This window comes from Crocuta crocuta, unplaced genomic scaffold, assembly GCF_008692635.1.
Source record: "Crocuta crocuta isolate KB4526 unplaced genomic scaffold, BGI_CrCroc_1.0 scaffold186, whole genome shotgun sequence".
Lineage (NCBI taxonomy): Eukaryota > Metazoa > Chordata > Mammalia > Carnivora > Hyaenidae > Crocuta > Crocuta crocuta.
The window spans coordinates 10,403,013-10,424,806 of NW_027551569.1; positions in this window are offsets into that span (position 1 = coordinate 10,403,013).

The following is a 21,794-nucleotide window of genomic DNA, read 5'->3' on the forward strand; positions in this document are numbered from 1 at the left end:
GTTGTGCAAAAGCATCTTCGAGCCAAGTCCCCCAGCCCCAGGGGTGATTTTTAACAGTGCCAGACATTAATCCTTTTATAGCACGTCAGGGAGGTTCAGGAGTCCAGGATGAGGGGTCTTGAGTGGCTCAGAGCAGTGCCACTTACCAGCTAGAAGGAAAGCCCATTATTATATTTGGGGTGGGGGAGATATTCTTTTTTTTTTTTTTTTTAACTCTGTCATAAAAAACATGTAACATTAAATTTACCATCTTAACCTTTTTTAAGAGTACAGTTCAGGGGCACCTGAGTGGCTCAGTGGGTTAAATGTTCAACTTTGGCTCAGGTCATGATCTCACAGTCTGTGAGTTTGAGCCCTGTGTCAGGCTCCATGCTGACAGCTCAGAGCCTGGAGCCTGCTTTGGATTCTGTGTCTCCCTCTCTCTCTGCCCCTCCCCTGCTTACACTCTAACTCTCTCTCTCTCAAAAATAAATGAACATTAAAAATAAATTTTAAAAAAAGAGTACAGTTCAGTAGTGTTAAGTTTATTCACATTGTTGTATAACAGATCTCTAGAACTTTCTCGTCTTGCAAGCCTGAAACTCTACACCCACTACACACTAATTCCCCTCTCTCCCTCCCCTCAGCCCTTGGCAACCACCTTTCTGCTTTCTACTTGTATAATTTTGATTACTTTAGATACTTTATAGGAGTGGAATCGTACAGTATTTGTCCATCTGTGACAGGCTTGTTTCGCTTAGCACAATGTCCTCAAGGTTCAAAACACCTGAATATTTTAACAACCTGTCTTCATGCATTTGTGTTGGCTGAATGTCAGCCCTGCCTCACCTCTATCTCAAACATATGCCCTACTGCGCAGGAGTTCTGGAAGTTACTCATGCCTGAATATTAAAGAAATCCCACTCCACATCCCCAAATCCTTCCTATGGTTCTTTTCCGAGTATTTCAGGAGACTCTTGGAGGGTGAGAAGTCTCTCTGCTTGGGCCAGTTTTTTTTTTTTTTTTTTTTTTGGTCAAGGGCTCATTTATCAAAGCCCATGTGTCTCCTTCCTTTCTAGTTCATTCCCAGTGATTTCCTTTTATGTGCCACACACTATCTAAATGGAACTTGACGCTATTTTTTTCCAACCTGAACATCCCCATCTTCGTGACTTTGCTCTTCTACTTTTCTCGACACGGGGAGCCTTTTTTCTCTTTTCTCACTGTATCCAACTTACACCCACCTGCTAAGGCTGCTCAAATGGCACCATCGTCATGAAAGGCTCCAACTATTCCCTTGTTCAGAAGTGATTTCTCTTCCTTCTGTCACCCTCAAACACCTTTTTCTGAAACTTCAGGATGGCACTTAGTAATTTCATTCCTCCTTGGAGCACCTGGGTGGCTCAGGAAGTTAAGCGTCCAACTTTGGCTCATGTCATGATCTCTTGGTTTCCAAGTTTGAGCCCCACATCAGGCTCCCTGCTGTCAGCCCAGAGCCCACTTTGGATCCCCTGCCCTCTCCCTCTCTTCCCCTTCCTCACTTGTACATGCACATATTCTCAATCTCTCTCAAAAATAAATAAAAATTTAAAAAAATTTCATCTTCCTCCTCCTCATCTGGTAGCATTTATTGAGAATCTACTGTGCATCACAAAAAATATTCTGTGCTTTATTTACACCATCAAACTAAAAAAATCATGTGTGTAAAAAGTAGTTATTTACACACCTTTTCTTCCTTTCTAGGTCATAATAATGAAAGTGGGATTTGGCCTCAGATGGACTTGGGCTTGGAGCCCTTCTGTTACCGGCAGTAGGACTTTGGGCAAATGACTTTGCCCCTCCAGCTTTCAGCTTTCGTGTTGGTGAAACACAGATAGTAGTAGTACTCATACCAGGTAGTTGTACTGCATGAAATAATAGTCGTAGCTAGCATTTACTGAATGTTTATGATGTGCCGGGCTATGCTCCAAGCACCTTTTTTGTATCATCGTATTTAATAATTTAAATCCATACGACAACCCCGTGAGATACGTTTTACGGAGGGAGAATCTAAAGCTAAGAAGGTTTAAGCCAGTAGATGGAAGAGCCAGAATAAAATCTTTGACTTCAGGATCCTTACTCTTCATTATTACCAACAACTGTCTCCCAAGGGTGGACACTGTGCAGTGCAGGCTGGATAATATCTGTATAATACGTAACTCAGCAGTGACAAGTGTGCCCTAAGAGGCAGCTGTTATTCTCATCCCCATTCCTGTCATGGGGGGCTGGGTCTCTGTGCATCTTTGTTTCCCCGCGGCACCTCCCAGGAGTAATAGATGGCATTCGTGAAGCATGTTCCACGAATTTGCATGTGCCAGGAACTGTGGTCAGTCTCTGGCCACAGCACGATTAGCGAACGGGTGATTGGACAAATGAGTGCACGAAAACTGGGGACACGAACTCTTGAACAGCGGGCAAAGTCTGTCTGAAAAGAGGGGCCACCCCAGCCAGGTTGTTGGCCAGGCAAGAAGACACCGCGGTGAGGAGAGGCCTCCCAGAGGCTGACTTGTGCCCAGTATTCATCAGTGTTTTCATTAAGGACTCAAAGAAGGAGTGCAGAGGCTGCTAATCAAATCGGTGAAGCCTGCGAGGCAGGATAGAAGCTGAGCACTTAAGGAGGCGAGCTCAAGCTTGCAGACAGTACTTGACAAATTAGAGAAATAAACAGAGTCAATAACCACAGCTCCAGGAGCTGCAGACTTCAAGTGGCTCCAAGGGAACAGCTACCTCTAATGGATCTGCCCAGAGAAGCTTTTGGCCCACTTTTTTTGGGGGCCTCACCTGGCTTGATTGCATATTTGGGGCAAGTCTAAATGCAGCCTCTTGATGAGGGCCTGGGGCCTGGAGGCCTCATGGACAAAGTCCCCGCTCCAGAAGCTAAGCTGTCCCCCTACCCCTTCCTGGCCTCTGCCCTCCTCATCCCAGCCATTGGCTTTGCTGGTGCTCATGGAGGGAAGGACACGGCTCCACCTGCCCCCTCAAAGACCTGAGGCTTGGCAAAAACATAAACTTAGCCCCGATGCCCCATCCCTACACGCCAAAATGGCGCTGCCTTTCTCTACTTCCTATACATTCTCATCACTGAGCCGCTTCTTCTCCCATTTGAGGCTGCCCTGGAGGTTACCGTGGCCTCAGTGTCCTGTGGGCAAAAGCGGGTGTGAAAGGAGGGACAAGGACACGGCGCGATCTGCTAGGGAGTGCCCTGCATCTTCCCTGCCCGCCTCTGGGAGGAAGATGAGGTCTGGGTGGTTTGGCAGTTACAGAAATGTGCGGGCCTTGGAGCTCCAGATGCATCCTTCTGGGGCTCTGTAGCATCAGGTAAGTTATTTAACTTCTCTGAGTCAAGTCCCTTTGGTTATGAATAATTGAAAGCCAGTCAGTTTGTCTTAATCAAAATGGAGTACTCAGTTGGAAGAATAGGAGAGAGTCCCAGAAAACCTGGGCGCTGGTGGAAGAGCTGCTCTGGGACCACGGCATGATCTCTCTTTTCCTCTTCCTCTTTCTCTTTCTCTAGAGTTGTAAAGTTCTCTCCTCTTGCTTTTCTCAGCACACCTGATCCCTTCCTTCCTCACTTCTTCCTCCCTCCCTGCCTCCCTCCCTCCTTTCCTCTCCTTCCTTCTTTCCTTCCTTTCCTCCTTCCTTCCTTTTCTTTTTCTTTCTTTCTTTCTTTCTTTCTTTCTTTCTNCAACCTTCTTTTCTTTCTTTCTCCTTTCTCTTACTCCCTTTCCTTTCTTTCTTTTCCTTTCCTGTCCTTTCCTTTCCTTTCCCTCTCTTTTTTAAGTAATCTCTACGCCCAAATGGGACTTGCAGTTACCAACCCTGAGATCAAGAGTTGCATGCTCTACTGACTGAGGCAGCCTGGTGCCCCTCCTTCTTCTTTCTTAATTGGCCTTCATGGTACCTGTGAGCACACACTGATGCCCCAGTCCTGCTAGAGGGGTCTGGGAGTGAGGACAAACATCACTATGTCCTAATCCTCGTTTCTGGGGAAAAGAAATTAACGAGCCCCACTGGGGTCAAGTTTCTACCCTCACCCAAGGAGTTGCTGGGGTTTTCTTGGTATCAACATGCCAGTAGGAGCCCACCCACGTGGGTAAGTAAAAGGTTCTCAAAGAAGAGAAAAAAGGAGGGTGTGCAGTCTCTCAGCTAGATTTTTCTCATGCAAAAGTGGAAATAATATTGCCGATCTCTTAAGATTGAAGTACTCTACATAAAGCACTTAGCATTATGGCTGATACATGGTAAGTTGTGTCACTTGCTGAACAATTGCTCTTATTCAAGGTAAGGTTCTCTGGACTTTGCAGGAGGGTCTCTGAGCTGGGATGGGCCTGGATGGGGAAGGATGCTCAGAAGGGACAGGCTGAGGGGGGTGTAAGTAGAGGGAATGTGTCTCCATTCATCCACTATTTCAGGAAACAGAGTTGCAAAAAGCTGAGGATAGGGATGCCCAAATGCTCTTGTTTCAGGAGGCCTGACTCATAATTCCTAGCTGGAGGGTAAGTCAGCACTACCATGTCACGAGCTTAAGCTTTCAGACCACACTTTCATTCATTCTCTCATTTAACTGATGTTAGTTGAATACCTCCTATATGTCAGGTACTGTTATGGCTGCTGGAGATATAGCACCGGTCTCTCATGGTGTTTGTATTCTAGTGGGAGAAGAATACAATACATAAGATAAATGTTATGGACAAGTGTTAAAGAGAAGAAATAAAATGGGAAAGAGGTACGTGAAATGTCAGGTAGGTGGGGTGAGTGTTAACATTTTAAACGGAGGTAGTCAGGGAGGGCCTCACTCAGAAGTGTCTTTTGATTAAAGACCTTGAAAAGAAGTGATAGAGCTAGTCATGTTATGGAATGGCGGAGAGGATCCCAGAGAGAAGGAACACCCAGTGCAAAGGCCTTGAAGTGGGAGTCTGCCTGCTATATTTATACCGTAATTAATACTTTAATTAAAGTATTACAGGACCAGAGCTTGTCGATCATGTAGTTCATAGTAAGGACTTCAGCTTTTGCTCTGAGTGAGAGAGAAGCCATTGGAGGCACTTAAGCAGAAGGGTAACATGACCATCATCAAGTTTTAACAGAATCATTTTAGAAAAGACTGAGGAGGTCTAAGACTGAAGCAGTGAATCTAGGTAGAGTATTGCTGGGGGAGCTAGAGCTCGTATCTTGGACGAGAGTGGCCACAGTAGGAGTGAAAAAAAGTGGTCAGATTCCAGATATATTTTGAAAGTAGCACTGATGGTATTTGCCCAGCTTAACTACTGCTTTGTTCTGCAGTGACATACATTCCGGTTCTGGGTCCCCAAACATAACTTGGCACATGGCCCTCATCCCTGCCAGCCAAATCCTTGCCATGTGTGTCTCTGCAGACATGTTCATGGGTCACCCTTTCCATGGAGACCTGAGGCTTAGAGGACCTCTTAAGACCTCTACGGTCACAACCATGGCCCCTGAGATCAGAAAGCTCTAAACCCAAGTCCCCAAAGAGGAGGCATGAAGAGTTTTTATTGTGGTAGCAACTTTCTTTAGTGACCTGACAGTGGAGCCCAAAAGCCTTCTTCCTCCTCTTCTTGGTTTTGAGGTACACATTTAGGGATCCCAGGATTGAGTTTCCAGCCCTGGAAACAAATTGCCACGTAAGCAAGGCATGGAAGAACTAGGGCCATTCAGATGTACTGAACTTGAATTCCAAAGGAAATGGATTTGAGTCTCAGCCTTGTCTCTATGGGCCTCAGTTGCTTTATAAGGGGGTTCAATTAGATGAGCTTCTTTCAAGCTCTAAAGGCCTGTAAGGTTTGTGCATTTTGTTTATCTGAGGTATTTACTTCTCTGGATTTGGCCTCATTCTTTTAAATTAACGTACTATAAATCAAGAGAGATAGGTGAATTACATTTTTTGCTAACTGGCCTGATGACAGAGAAGATTCCTTTGCGCGAGGTGACCAGGCCCAGGCCTGGGAAGCTCATCACCCTTCTGTCAATGGGCCTCATTCAAGAGCCTGAGCTAAAGATGCTCATCTCTGAAGGGCGAAGGGGTGAGTCAGCAGAACTGAGGGGTAAGAGAAGGTGACACCTGCAGAGTTTAGTTTCCTTGCTCCCAGTTGTTTTTATTCTCATGTTTCTTGTGAGTTGTCTTTCAGAAAGCAAACGAAACTTCTCTGTAAGCTCCAGGGCTATCCCTATGACATATAGGTGACAAAAGGGTAACTTTTTTTTGTCAAGAAGCAGACCCATCCATTTCTGGGGTGTCACCCTGCCCTCACTAGCTCTGTTGGGGGTCATCAGCATGGTAGGAGGGACTGTAGAGAAAGAATTTAAGCTCTCCTCACTTTGGACAGGGGGAATCTGTTTTGTGGCAACATAGGTCTACCAGCCTAGGAGCTACTCCTTCAAGCCAGTGATGTGAGAGCCCAAATTTTCCCAATGGCATTCCCAAACTGGTCAGCATCACCCTTAAGACTGACTATGTTTCCTAAATGACCCCTGAAGAAGTGACACTGATTTGCTGGTTACTCTATGGAGTTATCAGAGGGGTCACACACTGTACAGTTGGTTTTTCCCAACTGAGACTCAATGACTAAACTGTGGTTAGAATTATAGCTCACTTGGGAATTTTTTGCTTTGGGTGTAAAAGCTGCAATGCTAGGCAACAACGAGATGGGTAAAATGCAAAGCAAGACCAGCAGAGGCAAAGGAAAAGCTGGATTTTCATCAGGGCAAATTTAAGGCATAGGTCTTCCCTCAAGGTCTTCTCTTGCCTTAAACTTTGTGCAGAAGTAGGTAACACAGAAGCAGTTCTATTTTACTTCTTTTCTTGTCCTTAGTCTTTATTGTGGACTCTTTCTGCCTGGCTATCAATTGCTGGGAGGCCAGTGGGTCACCAACACTATTACATGCTTATCATCAAGAATGCAAAAGGAAGCCAGACTCATGGTCTCTACTCTTAAGGAACTTGTGTCTAATAGGAGAGGTAAGCATGGAGATTAATATTTCGATGATCATTTCACTAAATAGCTGGAGATTACTTTAAGATATTCAGCCTGGCAGTGCCTAGAATAAGCTAGTTCTTTTCCAGGTCACTGTCCAAACATCCTGTGAGTGAGAACCTTTCTTTTGATTTTCTAGCAAGATGCTTTACTGGTTAAAAGAGTGTTCAAACCCTTATGGTGCTCTTATCCTATACTTGTTCAGACCTTTCCTTCTAAATGTCCATGCTAACACATTCATCTTGCCCTTTGTTCTCATACATAGGCTTTTACTGGTCTAGTGGCCCTGGTTCCCGACCCAAGAGATAGTGGAGATGTTTCAGAGGATGATAAGGGAGCTGGCTATTTGTCTGGGCCCTTATTCCTTGGCCCATACATATGATCCTAGGGCATCCCCAAATTCCCATTCCTTACATTAAGATCTTCTATTCTATTCTAGCTTCTAGCTTAATATACTTCTACTTAGGGGTGCAAAGGCATTAGCTAATCCTGGATCCCTCTAGCTGCCTGCAAGGCACTGAGAACTGACTTTGCTACTGTCTTCTTGTTTGCTTCTCTCTTAGAGGGGCAGCCACAGGTCCCCATAACTCGGAGAAGTCAAGGGGTTGGACAGTGAAGGCAAAAAAAATGAGCCACACAGAGAAAGTGGGTGGAACTGCCAGGTGACACACTGAGTTGATATGTAGCCTCATTAGCAGAGCTCTAGGTTCTGGTTCCCATTCCTGACAGGATCCCAGAAGGCAGAGGCCAGGCTCCAAATGACTATGCAGCAATCCTAGAAGAAACCATATAGAGCTTTAAATGACTGAATGAGCCAGTGGGAGGGTGAGGGAAGCAACACCAACTTGTTCTGTCAAAATAAGTGCTTTCTGGTTGGAAGTCATAGATTCCCCCTTCCTCAAGTGGTATCTGGTAGAGTTATTATTTTACTTTTAGAATACTCAATTAAAGGAAAAACACATGAAGAGGGAAGACACTATTTTTAAGCATTTTTTTGTCCAACTCTTTCTCTTAGACTTGGACAAAAAGCCCAGGAGGGGAGGTTAGGGTTTTTGCAAGGAGATCTCTCCCTGATCCCGGTGAACCCAAATGTGTCCTTTTCCTCCTCAGCATTTCATCAACAGACATTTATTGAGTAACAACGGTATGCAAGAAGAGGTCATCTTGTCCAGAATGCCCTTCCTTCTCCCAATTTCCTTTACAGTCAGGGCCTAATGGGCAATCATTTATCCTTTAGACCTCAGCTCCCTGAGATTTTTCTTCCTTCATTAAATGATAAGGCTTAAAATGCAGAATGCTTCAAACAGCTCATACATGTGAAGTCACTAATAAGTGTTTTCAGATCTTTCTCTAAAAGCCACTTTTGAAGTGGAAGGAAAGGAGTGTAGAGAACAAAGGAAGACAGAAGCTCCTACAGAGAGTGAAGGAGGGGCTATAAGATAGTCCCATGGAGGATAGCGGGGAGGCTCAGTGAGGGGAGGCTAGGAGTCTCAGAGATCACTCTAGCCTACTTCTCATGTGCTGAAGATGCTTGAAGGTTAAGCCAGATTATATCCTGCATATTCAGCACCTAATGCCATTTCATTCCCGGCTAAAGAAGGACTAAAGTACCAGAGTGGGTTAGGACCAGATACAATCAGGCAGAGAAGATGTGAGAGCCCTTGAGATTCCAGGGAGAATGGATTGTTCACCCTCCCAGGATAACTTCCCACATCACAGTGGCCAAGAACTTGGGCTTTGGAGTCACATGGCCTAGGTTCACCTCTTGGCATTTCTGCTTATTAATTGCATGACTTTGGTGATTTATTTAACCTGAGACTTTTCTGGGTCTCAAATTCCCCATTAATAAAATGGATGTTGTTATAATAATAACTACCTCATACCTGGGTTACAAACCCAGTAAGGATCGCAAAACACGGTTCTGGTGTATAGAAGTCAACAGCTGTTTCCTGTTATAGGATAGGATTATTCTGGAGGGAGGAAAATGGGGAGTGAGTAGGTTTAGAAGTATGAATTCTCAGGGGTGGATTGGGGTGCTTGTGCTGAAAAGGACCTAGGGTTTAGCAGAAGGGGTTGGAGGTAGAGGTGGGGTGTGGGGCTCTTAACCGGATTCCCAAGACACTGGAGTGGAAGGAATACTCAAAAGTCAAGTGACACTCAAGAATACAGTATTTTATTTATAAATAACATGTGGCTAGATAAAGATATGGTCAGAGGGAGTATCTGGATATGTGGTTAGAAACTGGTGACTCTGCTGACTGGCTGCTCAGGAGTGAGGCTCCTCTGTTCTCTCCCTACTCAGAGTGTGGTCCATACACTGGCCAAGTAGCATCACCTGAAATCTTGTTAGAAAGGCAGAATTTTGGGCCCTGCTCCAGACCTACTGAATCAGAATCTGCGTTTCAGCAAGATCCCCAGATGATTTGTGGGGACATTATAGCCTGAGAAGCACTAGTGTTTGCAATCACCCATTTCAGTCCCAGGCTATCCACGGGGGTATATGTGAGCTGCTGGGATTTTTAAACTCTTTGTGACAGGACGTGATGCTAAGAACAAGATTATGTTTTATAATTTTTTTACTGTTTATTTATTTTTTAGAGACAGACAGACAGAGAGCAAGCAGGGGAGGAGCAGAGAGAGAGGGAGCCACCGAATCTGAAGCAGGCTCCAGGCTCCGAGCTGTCACTACAGAGCCCAACACAGAGCTTGAACTCACCAGCTGTGAAATCGTGACCTCAGCTGAAGTCAGATGCTTAAATGACTGAGCCACCCAGGTGTCCTGAACCAGATTACATTTTAAACTTAAATTAACTTTGTGCTTTAGTGGGTTCATCTTAAATAAAGTCCTTCTATATAGTCTTTCTATATATAGCAAGAGGGAACCATACCACAAATATACCTTGACATGTCAAACATTTCTGCCTTGGCATATATACACAAGTTAATATCAGCAATATTCAGTATGAGCTTTTTTACAAGTCACAAGACATAATTTCTCTATTAGTGGATTCACTAGACATTCCCTAATGGACAACTTCTATTAATAGTCTTATTTAAAATTCACCTATTGCCACCTGCCAGGAAATGCAGGAAATCAACTCAGTCTACCGCCAGCTCCCCTGAAGGGAAACCTTGAGGTCTCTGTGCAGTGAATCTCTGAAGGAGCAAAGGCCAGGTGGGCAGTGCTCTTGCTGTGTCCATCATGGTTCCTAGGACACATCTTTGCTATGTGCCTCAGTTTCTCACTTGCAACATGATCAACGTGATTAACCAAGAGAGCTCGTTGAACAGCTGTCAGCTCCTTTCTTCCTTTTTCTGGATCTCAGGACATGATTCAACTAAGACCTTGGGTTCTTTTAACTAGAAGCTGGTGCAAACCCAAGCAGGAGCAAGATGAGACCCAGGCCAGGACAACGGGGCTTAGTGGCTCAAAAGGTAGCTGTGTCACAAGGAGTGGAAGGGAAGCCAAGGAATTTTGTACTTCTACAAGCTCAGGGTCAGCTCTGATGGTACCTAAGAGCCCTGAGTTAGCTTGAAGTTTACACAGTCTGGTCCATTAGCTATGAAGTGTCAGTACGCTGCTTACACCAAATTATGTGTCAAACGGGGGCACTGGCAATACCTTTTTAATCTCTTCATTCACTTACCATAGAAATTTCCATCAAGTGTCACTCTACCATGCCTGATGGGCAGATACACCAGGATCTTTATTTCTACCCCTCTATGTTCTCTCAGGCTTCTCTACAACAACAACAACAACAACAACAACAACAACAACAACAAAAGCCTTTCCAATCTTTGATTAACACTCTTATTAATTCAAGCCCTGGGGTCTCTCCCCTGGGAGCTCTTCCCCCCCCCCCCATTTCAGCACCCTCAGCTATGCATGTGACCTCAGACCTTCCTCTGCAGCCCTGTCCCCTCCTAGGACACATCCCACCAGAAGGTCCTATTGCCACCTCCCTCTTTCGGTGTATTCCAAGCAGAACACAGTTCTCTGCACCAACATGGATCATCTCCGAGTGCCTCCTTTTGGCCAGTGCTTCCACAGTGCTTTCCATCTCCTAAACTTGAAAATTGAAGGGAAGTTTCTAGTTTAATACCGCTGCACTCCATCTTTGTTCTAGTTTTATTTTGGACTAAGAACAGAAGGAATGGCTTAAAGTTGGGGAAATCAGCAGATATGGGTGTGATGGAATCAAGATGAAAATGCTCACTGTAAGCTATAAAGAAAAGACCAAAATCAATGTGATGAAATTTAATAGGAATAAAGTTGTACATTAACATAAAAATACAATGTTACAATATGTACTATTCCATTTATATGAATTTCAAATACAAGTTTTGTTTTTACAAAACTTATCTGTGGGGCTAGGAATCAGAACAGTGGTAACCTCTAGGGTTTCAGGATGGAAACTGATGGGAAAGAGAAATGAGAGAACTTTCCAGGGTGAAGGCAATGTTTTATATTATGACTCTTGTGTTGATTACAGGAGTGTATTCATTTTCAGGACTTTTCCATTGACACTTGAGATCTGTGCATTTTATAGTACAGAATTACAACTAAATAATAAGTACTTTAAGTTTTTATTTATCTATTTTGAGACCGAGAGAGCATGAATGAGAGAGAGAGAGAAAGAATCTGAAGCAGGCTCCACAATGTCAGCACAGAGCCTGATGTGGGGCTCGAACTCAAGAATCATGAAATCATGACCTGAGCCAAAGCTGGAAGTTTAACTGACTGAACCACCCAGGCACCCCAATAACAAAAATTTTAACATCCGTGGTATAAGTAGAAGATGGGGCCACACGTATACTACAAGCCAGCTGTGAAACAATCTGATAAAAAATCTGGGCACCATTGCAGTCTGGATGTAGAGAGACAATGTGGGTCTCTTGTTTTCTGTGCTGGCCATTATGGTTCTGTGTGTCACATTTTAAGAGGAACATGAATAGACTGAAAAGCAAGGGCCAGAACTAGAAAACCTGTGAGGGAACAATAGTTGAAGGAGTTGGAACATATAGACCAGAGAATAGAAGATTTCAAAGAGAGTCCAGATAGGTGAGTGCCATGTTGAAGAGAAGACTAGTTGACTCTGAAGAGGGCCAAAGCCAGGTCATGGATGGAAGCTACTGGAAGATAGGTTCTAGCTCAATTTAAGAAGGCAGATTCTAAAAAGTATTATTACCTGAAATGGAATGAGGTATCTTTGATATAGGACTTCTTTTCGAGCACTCAGGCGGAGAAACACCTGTTGGGGATATCATAGCTTCCAGTGTAGAGTATGTGCTGTGTGCCAGGCCCTCTGCTAAATCCTAGAGACAAGATTAAGAATAATAATTTTCCTCTTCTCCTTCTTTTTCCTTCTATTGTCCTCTTCTCTATTATTATCACTATCATTATTATTATTAAATAATTAGTTAATACTAAACAATGCTTAATTTGTACAGATACCATCCAAAGCGGTTTACATACATTTAATATTCACGATAACCATATGAGGATGGTACTGTCATTAGCCCTACTTTCAGAAATGAGACACACAACAAATTAGTGTTAATGTCTGAAGTTGAGCTCTGACTTGGCCCACATTACAAAGGCTGCATGAGTTAGAGTGGGCCTAGAAGTAGAGGCCCAGGGAGCAGATGGCTGCACGCTCCTCTCCCTTGCCTCTCTCTCTCTCCTTCAGTGCTGTGATCCTTGTTCCTCCGCCTTGATCAGTGACAGTGGCTAGAGAAGAGTCTAGGGATGGGGACATAGAAACCTCGTGGAGAAGCACGAGGTTTAAAATAACCAGAAAGGTTAATCTGGTGACTGTTCAGTATCCATAGGATATTCCTTGAAGCTCTAGGACTTTGCTGTCCAATACAGTAGCCACTAACCACATGCAACCATTGAGCAATTGACATGTGGCCAGTCCAAATGGAGATGTGCTGTCAGTGTAAATTACACACTGGATTATGAAAAAAAAAGTAAAATATATCATTAATAATTTCTATATTGATTATATCTGTAATGGTAATGTTTTAGATATAATAGTTTTGAGATATAATTCACTCATGTAAAATGTACACGTCAATGACTTTTAGTATATTCACAGTTATGTATCTATTACCACAATCAATTTTAGGACATTTGTATTACATTTCAACACTAAACCCTGCATCCCTGCATCCGTCAGTCCCGATCTTCCCACCACTATCCCCAATTTCCTGGCTTTCATCCACGTTCTGTCTCTAGATTTGCCTCTTCTGGAAATTTCATACAAATGGGATCCTAAATATGTGGTACTTTGTGACTAACTTCTTTCACTTAGCATAATGGTCTCAGGGTTAATCCATGTTGTAGCACGTGTAGTAACTAATTTGGTTCTATTGGATATACCACGTTTTATGTATCTGTTCACCAACTGATGAACATTTGAATTGTACCCAACTTTTAGCTATTATGTCTATGAACATCACTGTGTAAGTTTTTGTGTGGACATATGTATTCAGTTCTCTTGGGTATATATCCAGGAGTAGAATTGCTAGGTCATAGAGTAACGTTATTTGCAACCACTGGCGATACGACCAGACTGTTTTCCACAGCAGCTACACTATATGTATTACCAACGGCAGTATACAAGTGTTCCAATTTCTCTACATCCTCACCATACTTGTTCTCTGTCTTTTTGATAACAGCCATCTTAGTGGGTAGGAAGTGATATCTTGTCATGATTCTGATCTACATTTCTCTAGTGGCTAATGATGTTGAGTATGTGTCAATGTGCTTAGTGGCCATTTGCCTATTTCCTTTAGAGAAATGTCTATTCAGATGTTCTGTCCATTTTTAAATTGGGCTATTTTTTTTTATTATTGATTTGTGATAGTTCTTTCTGTATTCTTAATTACAAATATCAGATATATGACTGCAAAAGATGGAAGAGTCTCTCCCATTCTGTGAGTTGTCATTTCGCTTGCTGGTGTCCTTTGAAGCATGAAAGTTTTTAATGTTAATTGATAAAAGTTCATTTTATCTATTTTTTCTTTTATTGTCTGTGCTTTTGGTTTCATGTCCAGGAAAACATCGCCTAATCACAGATCATAAATATTTACACCTACATTCTCTTCTAAGATTTTTAAGCTTTTAGCACTTGAATTTAGGTTTTTAATCCATTTGAGTAAATTTTTGTGTGTATATAATGTAAGGTAGTGGTCCAGCTTCATTCTTTGGCATATGGTTGTCCACTGGTCTCAGCATCATTTATTGAAAAGACTCTTTTTCCTCCATTGAAATGTCTTAGTTTTCTTGTTGAAAATCAGTCTGCCGTAAATGTAAAGGCTTATTTCTGGACTATCATTTCTATTCTATTGATTTCTTGTCTACCTTTATGCTAGCACCACACAGTCTTGATTACTGTAGTTTTGTTGTAAGTTTTAAAATCTGGAATTGTGGGTCCCCCAACTTTGCTCTTCTTTTTTAAGATTGTTTTGGCTCTTTTGGGTCCCTTGAGTTTCCATATGAAGTTTAAGATCAGTTTGTAGATTTCTACAAAGAGGTCATTCGGGGTTTTGATAAAGATTATGTTGAATCTATAGCTTAGTTTGGGAAGTATTAACATATTAACACCTTAACAATATGAAATCTTCCAATTCATGAACATGGGCTACCTTTCCATTTATTTAAGTCTTCTTTAATTTCTTTCAGTAATGTTTTGTGGTCTTTAGAGTTTAGGCTTCACGCTTTTGTTAAATTTATTCCTCAGTATTTTATTATTTCTGGTTATTTTCTTAACTTTGTTTTTATTTAGGATATATTACTAAAAGTATTCTTCTGTTAGCATTTATTTTTTTAAGTGTGGCTTCTAGAAAATTTAAAATTACGTAGGTGGCACACATTTCAAATAGACAGTGCTGTTCTTGAATAAAGAGGCAGAGATTAGAGAAAACAAAGGAACATGAAACATGACTCTGGAGGTACATTTGTGAAACTGGGTGTAGAATTTTTGCCCCTTATGGAAATCACCAGTCTGGAAGAGCTTCTGGTTGCACTCAGAAACAACACGTGTAGCCACTTATCTCTATTCTACATGGAGGGGAATTTAGGCAGTTAAACCTACAAGGTCTTCTGTGACTTCTCAGCCCATGGTCCTACACAGGTGGTAAAAGTGACATTGCCTGAGCCCAGGCTTGAAAAAGCAGGAAAAGGGTAAAAAAAGATAGCTCATGATGACTGTCTCAAATTCCTTCATATTATATCCAAGAAAAGGAGCAATAGAACTTTGCCATTGACCCTGAAGTTTACTCATCTCTCACCAGTTCTCCTCCACCAGTTGGTACCCACTAAGGAAAATCTTCACTAATCTTCCAGGATCCGTGTAGATGCCCCTTCCATGTATGTCCTTGGTGTTTTGTAACATTTATTACACAGATTTGAAGTTGCCTGTTTATTTTTCTTTCTTCTCTACAACCTTTAAGTTTCTTAGGCAGAGAACATAACCTTGTTAATCATTGAACCACTAAAATGAAGTCACTGGAATGAGAACTATTGAGTGAGAGAATGGATGGATGAATGTGTACTATATTCCTTGTTTCTTTAGAAGAGAAAGATGTTTTTTTTTAAGTTTATTTAAAAGATTAAAAGTTTTTCTTTAAGTTTTATTTTTTTAAGTTTAGTTATGCTGAGGGGGAAAGGGGCAGAAAGAGGGGGAGAGAGAGAATCCCAAGCAGGCTCTATGCTGCCAGTGCAGAGCCCGACGTGGGGCTCAGTCTCATGAACCATAAGATTATGACCTGAGTCAAAATCAAGAGTCAGACACTTAACCCACTGAGCCACTCAGGTGCCCCCAGAGGAGAATAATTTTATAGCATTACTTTCTTTTTTTTTTTTTCTAAAGACAGGTGCTGTCAATATAAGTGTATTTTTGTTCAGTGGACAGAATATTAAATTTATTGTCAGAAAACTGACGTAGTTCCAGTTTTGGCTTTGCTACTGACTAGCTGTGTGACCTTGAATAGTCACTTGCCTTCACTGGACTTAATCCCTCGGCTGTCAGATGAAAGGTTAAACTCATGAGATTTAAGATTCCTCCCAACCCTAATATTCTGTGAGATGTTGAAAACAGGGCAAACTGGCTTTCAGTTACAGGCTGGTTCGAGACAAGCAATTCAGTTGAACAGCTGAGATTCCCCAACCTTTTGCAAGGGCCTTTGCCTCCTCCCCCTTTTCCATGTCTTAGCAAATATTAATAGCCAAGGGCCTCACTGAGTGTGGTTTTTAATAGAATCCAATTTCAGTCCATTTAGAGTGGGACTTTTCATGCTGACTTGGTAATTTGAACTCTGTCATGCCTGATGGGCTGAATGCATTTTCCCTGTCGGTGCAGCCTGCCCAGGGTGGGAGGAGGGTGGGGTGGGAGAGGGCAAGTAGGTAAAGATGCAGGGGCACCTTCACCAGAAAGGCTGCAGATCAGCTACTTCCGCCTCACAGCCGCTTTTGTCTCTCCAGCCCTGAGGCATGTGAATAAGATCCTAGGGCGTGGAAGAAAACTGGCAGGGACTACTCTCTTTCCTGATCGTCGCCGTTCTCTTATAGCCCAGAAGCGACTAGCCTCTGGGTAGAACCACAAGAGAAAACTCTCCATCTTTGGATGTGACTGCAAGATACTTGGTTCTGAAAGCCAGCAGAATTATTCCAACTGATTGCTGAGCAGTCTCTGATATTTTGGGAGAGGGCATGTGAGAATGCATGTGGCTTCCTCTGCCCTCTCTCCCACTCCCTACCCCAACCAAGTATGTGTCCTGTTTAATTAGAGTAATCTAAGGGCCTATTGGAAGTTCCTTCCTTCTAGAGTGCAGTGTGGGAAAATGGAGGATGAACATATAGGTATTAGCTGTACCATAACTGGGGAAACTGGGTCTCACAAGGTGGAGGGAAAGAAATGAATATTTATTCCATGCCTATCCTGTACCGGTCACTGAGCTAGGAGACACTTGTTTCTCTCCTACTGATAACCTTTTAAGGGATAAGAAATTATTACCATACCCCATATATAATGGGATAATTATATAAGGGGAGGAAAATGAAGATCAGAAAAGTCAAGCAACTGCCCCCAAGGTCACACAGCTAGTGGATGTCAAAACTGGAATTCAAACAAAGCTCCATGCGCCCACTACAAGAGATCACATGGTTGGAAATGGTGGAGCTGGGTGCTCTGATTTGTCTGCTGGTCTACCTCGTAGCACTCCTTCACCTGGCTGGTCATTAGAAGCACTTCAGGACATTAAAAAAAAAAAAAAAAAAAAACACCCTATAGTATCCTGAGTATTATCCCCAGGAATCTGACTCAATGGGTCTACGGCAGAGGCTTGAGATTATGTATTTTTAAAAAGTGACTTCAAGTGATTCTGATGTTTTGGAAAGCACAGCACTGGAACATGTGACTTTTCCTCCAACCTGAGCCTCCTAGAGTCCCTCAGTTCTCGAAAGCACAGATCCAGTCCAGGCCTGCATTTACTTCAAGTAACATTTGCCACTGAACCCATTAACCATTCATTCTAGGTTCAGGGCTTAGTATTTATCGAGCACTTACTGTGTGCCAGGCATTGTGCTCAGCATTCCAGCTGCAAAGATGAATAAACCATAGCCCTGCCTTGGGGAACATCCAGGGAGTGGTGAGACAAACATCAGTAGGAAGTTCCAATTTCTTGTAGCAAACGCCAGGCACAGGTAGGCTCATGTTGCTTTAGAAGTATAGACCACAGAGTCAAGGGAAGCTTTCGAGCAGTGATGCCTTGGTCGAGTCCTATAGGAGTTTGCAAGGCAAAGAGGGGATTGGAGGACCGAGGCATGGCCAGCTAGACAGAAGGAACAGCATGGATAGGCCCAGAGACGCAGAGCCGTGAGTTTGGGGAATCACAAGGAGCTGTGAGACAGTGGAACGTAGGATACTTTTGGAAGAGGACCAGGAGTGGAGCCTGGAAGAGTCTGTGGGAGAAATTGCATGGGGAAACTTGTGTGCGGTGCTAAAGATTTTTAAGCTGTGGAATGACATAATCAGATTGTGTTCTAGAAGGGGAACTCTCACAGAATCGACAGGGTGGACCGCAGGCAGAAGGAGGTGGCAACAGAGAAACAAATTAGTTGCAGAATTAAGAATTTATGTGTGTCAAAAAGCACCATAAACAAAATTTGAAAGCAAAGCACTTGGAAAGCCTATTTGCCATGTTTCTTGACAAAAATAATGTTCTTAATAAAAGTACACATTGGTAATAAAGAAAAACATAGCACTATCAAATAAATAGAAAAATCACAAAGAAACAAGTACAAATGGTCAGTAGGCATTTGAAGATGTTATTCACTAATAATTTAAGAAGCATGAGTTCAAATAACATTGACATATGATTATTTTCCTACCGAAATGGGAAAGGTTTGATAAATGACAGTACCCACTATTAGTGAGGGGGTGGGGAACAGGGCACTCTCAACCCTGCAAATAGAGGAGTGCAAAGTTTAGTACAAACTTTCTGGAGGGTGGTTGGCAACATATAACAAAATTCTTAAAGATGGTCAAGCAATTTCCTTCTTGGATTTTATTCCAAGGAAATGGTCACCGGTGTGCAAAATTTAGCTACAAGAAGGTCTACTGCAACATTATTTACAATCAAGGTTGAGAACAAATGAAATAATCGCTCTTAGGAGATTGGTTACCAAATGAGAGCCCATCCATGTAATGAGGATCCTGTGGAAAAAGTTTGAGAGACACGCAAAAAATGTTCCGTTCGTGGTCCAGGAAGTGAAGGAGCACAAGGTGCAAAACAGTGTGTCTGATATGCTACTATTTGTGTGTGACAAAAGAATATATACACATATATTTGAAAATGCGTAAGTGGTTTTGGAAAGATATACAGTACAAGTAATTGGAGGGAAACTAGATGCCAGCAGTCAGGATGGAAAGGAGATTTACTTCTTACTGTAGAGCTTTCTATCCTTTTTGAACTTTGTATCTGTGCATGTATTACATATTCTGAAATAGAAATACACATTTTGAAAAGCAAGTTACTAAAGAGTATATACAGTGTACTCCAATTTTTGTTAAAAAAAAAAAAAAACCAACCCTGCATGTGCACATGTACGTTTACACAAAAAAGAACTGAAAGATGATTCCAAAGGGAGGCAATGTTTGTCTTGGGTGCTAGGATGACGGGTTTGTCTTTTTCCCCCCTAAAATTTCTACAATACACATGTGAGGCTTTCCTAGCAATAACAAGAAAAGTACAATCCACTCCCCAGCCCCCCAAGAGTCTATCACAAAAGTCCAGGCAGGAGATGACAAGGCAGGTCAGATCCAAGTTTAATGCTCCAGGTCTAGTTCAGGGACATCTGCAAATAAAGCGTGTGATCACAGCCCCTGTTTTGGGGAGGGATGGGAGAAAGAAGCTGAAGGTCTGCTAAGGTGAATAGACCTGATTTTGCTTACTAGCTCTCTGAAGTCTCTGTTGGACAAACGCACAGCAAATTCAATCCCTCCCCCTCAAACATCAAACAGCACCCCCAAGGCAACTTTTTGCTTTGGGATCACTTAGCTTTGGGTCACAGTGAGTGGACTCCAGGAAGCACGTGTGTATCACCAGACAAGCAGAGACCTGTACGCTTGTTCTGTGAGGTCGCACCAGGCTGTCCTCACCTGGTTCTAGTTTTCAACCTTTCTCTTTAGAAGGATGGCGACCATCTTCTCCCCACGTGTCCAGCCCTGCCCCAACTTACTCGAGGCAAGACGCTCTGTCCCGCTCCATGCTGGGAGCAGTTAGTTCAAGTCCTTCCTGATGACACGAAGGAGCAAAGGACGGCTGTGCTGGTAGGAACTGGTTCTGCGGTCCACCTCTGACCTCATCCTCAACCTGGCAGTTTGCCAGCTCACAAGCCTTCTGGGCTGGAGACTTGGAGTTTTACACATGTGCCTGTATTGCGTATGCCTCGGGATGGCTCTGAGTCAGGAACATGTGAAACCATCCTGGAAGAGGAGGGCAGAGGCAAGTATACAGTAGGTGTGGGGGAGAATGTGGCAGCTTCTCCTCCTCCCCGGAGGTGAGCTACAGGCAAGCAACTGCGAACCCCTAGAGGTTCTTAGCACCTTCTCCAACCCCCACCAGAAGCCTTTCAGGAGCTGTGTGTGAACGCATCCTGGGCTGCTGCCTTCTGGGCCCCTCAGCAGTGATTGGATCCTGGTGTGGTGGAGCCTCTGCTTACACAAAGAACCCACAATTAACTTTGCGTTTCCTTTCCATCTCTACCTATAATTGTGAATCTTCCCCAATGCTGGGGGAATGCTAGGTGGCTTTGGATATGCGCTGACATCAGAAAATAGAACGAACAATACACAGAAATAACTGCTAGGTCTCAGCTGTCTTCTCCTGGCCCGTCACTGCCCTGACCACTAGGGAGTCTAGTGTTAAGGACCTTTTTTTAACCTTGAGCTAAATACAAGAGGCAGCCCACTCTACCATTGGCATAGTCAAGGCTTTTCAACTTAATACATACTGTCCTGCTCTCGGATGGTTGTAATCGCTCAATAAAAATGCTTCCTAGAGCAGCTACTACCAACTATAGACTAGTTAATAGCTGGAGCTCTGGAGTCAGACAGACCTGGTTCAAATCCTAGCTATGCCACTTGAGGCCATCCATGTAACGTTGGGATAGTTACTGTGTCTGGTTTTCAGTTTCCTTACCCATCTAATGGAAATAGTATCTCATGGAGTAGTTGCATGAAAGAAATGAGATTATACATGTGAAGATCCGAGGATAGTGCATTTAATAAATGCTAACTATTAACATTATTGCATCTGTATATATTTTAATTTGTACAATATTGTCTCACTAATCACACAAAAAATACACGAAAGTGCTTTGAAAAATTTAAAGCATCGTATAAATTAAAGGTGTCATTGGTGATCATCCCATATGAGTATTTCTCAACTATTCCGCCTCCTTAAGGACCGGGACTACATCCTATGTCCCACAGCGTATTGCACGATGACGATAGGTAAACAATAAGCCCTCAGTAAATGTTTCTTATTTGACTGAAGCAACATGGCGGAGCGTAAAGAGCATAGGTATCAGGAGACTAGGCTGGGATAAAATTAGTTTAAGGCAGGAGAGCCAGTCTGCAGTCATAATTTATTCATTCAACAAATATTTGTTGAACACATTCTATGTGCTAGATATTGAGTCCGGATAATTTCATCAAAAGGAGGCCATGCAAGTTCCCGCAAAGCCAAGTCCCCGGGCAGTCTCCGCGACACCGGCCCACTCGGCCGCACAAAGGCGGCAGCCAGCATTGTTTACCACCGGACAAACGCCCGCTGCTGTGGGGGAAGTCCCGTCCTGCCTGGCTGGAAGTAGCTCTGACTGAGAGTTGGGGGAGGGAGTGACAGTGAGAGAGGGGGCTACTTCCAACAGAGATGACAGGAGCTGCCGCCTGCTCACTTATTTTTATTTACACTCAGTCCACAGTTCGATCCCCCAGTCCACACAACGCTCCTTCCCCTAGATGTCAGATGCCCCGTCACCTAGGCGGCCAGCCCCGGGCCCACTTGACCCTACGCCTCTGCTGTCACAGCTGCCTGCTGCGTGGGAACACGGCGGAATGGTATGTGTGGTCACCAGAGGGCACTGAGAGTGGGCTTCGGAGGCATGTGAAACCTGGCAGAGTCTCAGCTCCCCAAGGGGGAGAGATGGAGGCCGAGACAACAAGTGAGGGAGGCAGGCGGGGGCTGAGGTTACTGGGGGAGGGGGTGGGGAAT